The 6,639-nt window shown below is 44.6% G+C and overlaps 1 non-coding gene across 1 annotated transcript; it reads left to right on the top strand.

Moving 5' to 3' along the window:
• Positions 1–5,567: 5,567 nt before the first annotated feature.
• LOC120269633 lies at positions 5,568–5,674 on the top strand. Its single transcript, XR_005539278.1, has one exon. It is a non-coding gene; the product is annotated as a small nucleolar RNA R71 (small nucleolar RNA).
• The last annotated feature ends 965 nt before the right edge of the window (positions 5,675–6,639 follow it).

Raw genomic sequence — 6,639 nt, 5'->3', positions numbered from 1 at the left:
TTTCTACCCAAGTGGTATCTTTCACTCATCCTATGAGATAGCTCTTTCTCTCATTAGGGCATACCTAGTATCCGACTTATGAGAAGAGCTTCATACTTCATAGGTGGTAGCTCTTTCCACCCAACAAACACAAATAAACAATAAAACTATTTTGTTCCTTCTTTTCATTTTTTTTTAAGAATTTAGCACAAGAAAATAAACCTAACTAGTCCCTTTAACATCAAACATGAGTTTCCAATAGAGTTCAAAGAGTGAGTAGTGCACTAAGTGTAAATCGGGCAAAAATTCCTAAAACTTCAATCAAGAACTAGAGCATGAACACATTCAAAGTTAGAAATTCTCCTAAACTCAAGAATTCAATCATTGCAACTAAGGTGAACTGCCATTGGCTATGTGAGCATATGACAATCAAGAATAATAGAAAAGATGTGCGCGTTATGAAACTCTCCGCCCACACTTAAGTTGTACATTGTCCTCAATGTACACATGGAATCTCACTCAAAATATATATATCATTATAAAGCAAATGTGGGAGAAGCAATCAAATCAATACTCCCCTGACTCTTAGTGTTGCGTTTGATGAAGCTATTTTGTTGGGAGTAGTATTCCAACGGGTTGAGAGGCTCACACGGCCAAGTGCCTCAGCACCTTCGCCGTGACCATGACTAAGTATCAATTCCCACGAAGACAAGACCATCTGCACGCATACACGAGGGGGTTCAGTGAAGCTCAATAAAGATAAAATAACTCGAGTGTATATAAAAAGATGAAGCAATGAATACAACTCGATGATGCGAAAATGAAAATAAACTCAGAAGGAGAATCCTTTATGAGTAAACAAGTCTAAAAACAAGAAAATAAAGATAAAATGCAAGAAAGTAAAGGAGAAATCAAGTGTCGGTCTCTGCTCTCGAGGGCTCCTGCTGCTGCTCATTGCTTTCGGAGACGCATATGGTGGGTCCACCGGTGTTGGGGTCGAGGATGGAGGTGCTTTGGAGGAGGCCCGAGGGCGCTCGAGGGAGTCCTCGGCCGCAATACAAATGATGAGGCAACGTCTCGCTCTAAAATCTGTTGTAACATGTCGAAACGGACCATGAACTCTATGTACTGAGTAACCTGCGTAGCCATAATCTCGGCAACCTCAGCTAGGACCACCCCTATAGCATTCTCGAGCCTCTCAAAGCGATCATTGGCTCGAGATGGTAAAAACTATACGCATCGGGGGTGGCTCCTGCACCCTCTGGAGGTGCCTCGGTCTCCATCGTTGCTGGCGGAGGCTCGGGAGCTGGCTGAGATGCTCCGGCTTCGTCACCCTCAACCTCGGCTATCTCTGGAGCTGGTAGTACTAAAGCAAAAATCCCTCTCTGAACTCTACAGAACATGCCCATCAACTGCATCGTCTCTAGATTTAGGGGAGCAGGTACACTCATCTTCTCGGCTCGGCGAATCCAATCCAAGAGACCCATGCCCAGCACTAATCTCGTAATGTAGGGGCCCGAGAAGATCGCTTCCAGTTTAGCATAGTTTCCCTGATGTCTGATGTACTCCGCAAGGATGTGCCCTAAGTGAATCGGTATGCGTTGTACCATCGAGTACAAATACAGTAGCTCCTGACGGCTCAGGACACCAGTGCTATCACCACGACCATTCACCGACCTACTCATAATGGCATGCAAGTATCTATATGCAGGCCGGGAAAGGCACATGGCCTTGGACATCCCCAGCTCATACTGACCTTGACCACATAACACTCTGTAAGCTTTCTGCGGGGTCAAGGTTCCAGGGGTAATCGATCGATAGCTGCGCTTATTCCTCCTATGTCTGTGAATGCCTCCTCATACAAGCCAAGTAATCTTTGAAAGCTGCGTAATGCTCAAGCTATGGTGGTGTCCAAATACTCGAATTGAATGGTGTCCTACATCGTCGAAGCTCGCATACGATCTATCAAACTCGAATGATGATAGCACCTCCAATGCAAACTCTCAAACTCTCAGATAGCTGGCTCTCTAATCGTCAGCAACTGCCGCCAACCATCTTCTGAAATGAGATCCTCGATCTCATCGAGCAAACTTATCTCCTAGCTGCATATCTACGCAATATAGTCGTGTCTAAGAATCAAGTCTGCCCAAAACGGAGCCTCGACAGGCGCTCATAGCCAACCTGATGCTCTAGAATTGCAAACCGCATACCCTCGGGCTCAGGAGATGACTCACGTGGTCTCTTATCAGCTTGCTTCTTTGACCTAGGTGCCATAATCTGCAACATTTAAACAAAATTGGTTAAACAAGTTGATAAACCAATGCTTCAAAAATCCACACGGTCGTGTAGAATTTCCGCACGGCCGTGTGGACCCACGGGGCATGAGAACCGTACGGCCACGCTTCAACAATCCATAAATACAACTTAATAACACTTCTAAATTCGTTCTAAACATAAATCATCTTTCCAATTGAAGAAACGAAGCATTATTAAACAAGTTAATCGATAGAAACCATGAATTGGCAAGGAAGATGATAAAAAAAAACTTACCGACCAAAAATGAAGAACCGGCCAGAAAACTTCACTAAAATCCCACCAAATTAGCACTCACGAACTCGGAGAATACTGTGAGAGTGTTTTTCGAGCAAATAGAAATCGTGAAGAGGGAGGAACTATCCTCTTTTAAATAGAGCCCACGACTTTTGGCGTTACATGCATCACACGGGCGTGTGGAAATTCCCCACGCCCTGCATGCGCCTCACTTCAAAAAGCACTATAGGGCGTCTGACGCCCCTGTGCTCTTTCGGGAAAATGCTCCTTTGACTCTGACTTCTCTTGCATGGGCGTGCGGAAAATATCCACGCACGTGCATCCGACCCACAGGGGAAGACACACACCCCTATGGCTTCTCTGGACATCCGAGAAAAATACCAAGTGTTATACATGCCAGTGCGGAAATTCAACACGGGGGTGGACATTCACATGCCCAATTCACAGGGGCAACTGCACGACCCTGTGTTTTCTCGGGATGGAGAGAACTCCTCTGCAAAGTTTCACACGGGCGTGTGGAAATTACGCACGCCCGTGCATGGTTCACAAGGTTTCCCATAGGGGCGAGTCCATGCCCTTGTGTGCTCTCGGGAAAAATCTACCCAACTCTGCAGGTTTCCACACGACCGTGCGAAAATTACCCACGGGCGTGTGACAGTCGCATGGTCGTTCACAGGGGTAGCCGCACGCCCCTGTGCCTTCTCTGGATAAGCTCGTACTGCAACCCCCACTGGCATGTGGAAATTCCACACGCCCGTGTGTTTTCTCTGGATGACTACAAAAATCTGCAGGCTCTGCAGAAAATTTCTGAACATGTTTGCACACTTAGAGCCTGCCCTATTATGCAAATTGTAACAGTGAAAAATATGAAATAGAGCTCAGACGACCAAACTTCGGCAATTCTACATGAAAACACACGATTAATTTTAAAAACCCACAACAAAATCGCAGCACAAGAATCTAAAAATTAAGACACCAACACTTAACAATTTATTCATGCAAACAAACTATACTAAAAGATAAGAAAACAGTAATTGCTTGCGTTGCCTCCCAAGAAGCGCTTGGTTAACGTCACGTAGCTTGACGTATCTTGTCTTACCTCACGGGGGTTCATGAATAAAAGTCGACCTCTTACCCATGACTTGAAAGCATGATGAGCAGAGTCTCTTGAGGGTAGAGGGTGTATTATCGGGCTTCAGATCGTCGAGCAATGGTTCATCCAACTTTCTTGGTTCATGTACATCTCCAATAGTCGTAGAGCGTTTTCGATGGTGTCTCCTAGCCCTCTTCATTTTCTGGAGTACCTTCTTCAATATCCCCGGGGTAGATGTTACTTCTTCAATCGACCCAAGCATCATTACTTCTTCATTGCTCTCCTCTTGGTCGAACAAACCTTCATATGGATCCAGGTTGAACATTTCCTGCATATATTCATCAACAAGCTCATCGAGTAGTGTCTAGAAAAATACAAAGTGTCATCAAAATCCGGAGAATCTTTGCATGAGCTTGACAAAGGCGGTAAGTGAGTTTGTCATCTCCAACTCTCAATGTGAGGTCTCCGCCGTCCATGTCTATCAATGCTTTGGAAGTCCATAGAGCGGTCTCCCCAAGTATCAAGGGTACATCCGCATCCTCATCGACATCTAGCACTACGAAGTCAACCGGAAAAATGTACTTGTCCACCTTGATAAGCACGTCTTCAATGATACCTCTCGGATGTCGCACCGTTCGGTACGTCAATTGTAAAGTCATCCGAGTAGGCCTAGGCTCTCCTAAGCCTAGCTTTTGGAAGAAAGTGTATGGTATGACATTGATACTTGCCCCTGAATCTGCCAGTGCCATTTCCTCACCTAAGTTGCCGATGTTACACGGAATAATGAAGCTTCACGGGTCTTTCTTCTTGTTCGATATGTTCCTTTGCAGCACCGCTGAGCATGAAGCATCTAGCACCACTGAAGCACTCTCCTCTAACTTCCTCTTGTTAGTCAACAAGTCTTTTCGAGAACTTCGCATACTTAGGCATTTGAGCTAATGCCTCTACAAAAGGAATGTTGATGTGGAGTTGCTTGAATAAACTCGAGAACTTCTTATCATTTGTTCATCCCTTGGTCATTCTTCAATCTAGAGGGATAAAGGGATTCTTGGCTTGAAAGGTAGGGATGCCACCTCTTTCTCTTTCTTTGCTCCCTCCTCAACCCCCTACAACCTCGGGTGCGTGTTCTTTCGACTTTACACTCGGAAGCCTCCCTTCAACCTCACGACCACTTCTCAAAGTGATCGCCTTTACATGTTCTCTAGGGTTGGTTTCTGTATTGCTTGGTAAGCTTCCATGTGGCCTTTCGGAGAGAGACTTCGCAATTTGCCACACCTGATTTTCAAGGTTGTGCAAAGAGGCATTGTGGTTACGAAGTGTAGCCTTGACTGATTCAAACCGTGTATTTGCAGATTGAACAAATCTAGCCAAGTGCTCCTCTAAATCCGTCATTCGGGTTTCCAAGCCTGAAATTCTGCTTTCCACTTGAGGGGCTTATTGTTGTTGTTGGAAACCCGGTGGCCCCATGGCCTTTTGTGGTCCTTGATTACTCCATGAAAGGTTGGGATGATTCTTCCACCCTGAATTGTAAGTATTGCTATATGGGTTCCCTTGAGGTCTCATGCCATTACCTACATAGTCAACATTTTCCAGTGAAGAAACATCACCAATAATGATCGGGCAATCAGAGGGAGCATGTCCTCCACCATAACCGGTGTAATTGGTCATGGCCACAACTCTATTCTAAGCTATGAGATCTAGCTTCTTACTAAGACTCTCTACTTGCGCCGCCAATGAGGTTACCGCATCAATTTCATGGAGACCAGCCACCTTCTTTTTTTCCCTAGCATTCCATTGGTAGCTATTTAACCCCATTTCCTCAATTAATCGATGAGCCTCATTGGGAGTTTTGCTACCTAAGGTACCTCCTGCTGCCGCATCCAAGAGTTGCCTTGTACTCGGGTTCAAACCATTGTAAAAGGTTTGAATAATCATCCACTTCGGGAATTCGTGTTGCGGACACTTTCTCAAAAGCTCCTTGAACCTTTCCCATGTCTCGAATAGAGACTCCAATTCTAACTGAACAAAAGACGAGATCTCATTCCTAAGCTTTGCTGATTTTCCGAGAGGAAAATAACGGGCTACAAAAGTTTCTACCATCTCCTCCCATGTAGTGATTGATGATCTAGGTAATGAGTGTAACCACTGCTTCGCTCTCCCCTTCAAGGAAAATGGGAAGGCTCTCAATTTGATGGCATTATCCGTCACCCCATTTATCTTCAGCATATTGCACACCTCGAGAAAGCTCGCTATGTGACTGTTTAGATCCTCATCAGCCAAACAGTTGAATTGTGCGGACTGCTGCAGCATATGGATGAATGCCGGCTTTAGCTCGAAGTTCTGAGCTATAATCGAGGGATGCACAATACTCGATTGTATCCCCAACACTGAAGGTCTGGCATAGTCGGATAGTGTTCGTTGTTGCTCATTCTATTCTTCCATGTTTTTAGATTCCTCTTCTTCCAAATTAGCTGAATTATGCTGTTCTTTCACTGGTTCTTTCCCTTTTCTTCTAAGTGTACGTTCAAGCTCAGGATCTCCTTCAATCAATATTGATGGATTCCCTCGGGTCATAACCTGGAGCTGCACCAAAAAGAATCAAAAAGAAAATCAGAACAATGATAGAATAAGAAGACGTGAAATAGAATGGGTGGTGAAATAGATAAGAAAACAAAGTGCAAAGTATCTCTAAACCCCTAGCTCCCTGGAAATGGCTTCAAAAACTTGACAAGGTCCCCATGCGTATATCCCGCAAGTGCACGGGTTTGTCGAAGTAATAATCCCGGGTGAGCGGGTATCGAATCAACAGGGAGTAGGTAATAAAAATACTTAATTCGATTCTTAGCTATGTAAAAAGATCAATGATAATGAGTGTGACAATGATTCAATTCTCAACAATAAAAGCAACAAGTAAGAGAGCAAAAGTAAATAAGGGGGTAAGGCAATCGATAAAGATGGGCTACCCAGATAATGCTCCACCTAGGATAAATGTTTCAAGTGCAAGAAACCTCTATTAT

The sequence above is a fragment of the Dioscorea cayenensis genome, chromosome 9 (assembly GCF_009730915.1).
Source record: "Dioscorea cayenensis subsp. rotundata cultivar TDr96_F1 chromosome 9, TDr96_F1_v2_PseudoChromosome.rev07_lg8_w22 25.fasta, whole genome shotgun sequence".
NCBI lineage: Eukaryota > Viridiplantae > Streptophyta > Magnoliopsida > Dioscoreales > Dioscoreaceae > Dioscorea > Dioscorea cayenensis.
The sequence above is the reverse complement of the archived record's forward strand: the minus strand, read 5'-3'. Positions and strand labels throughout refer to the sequence as shown.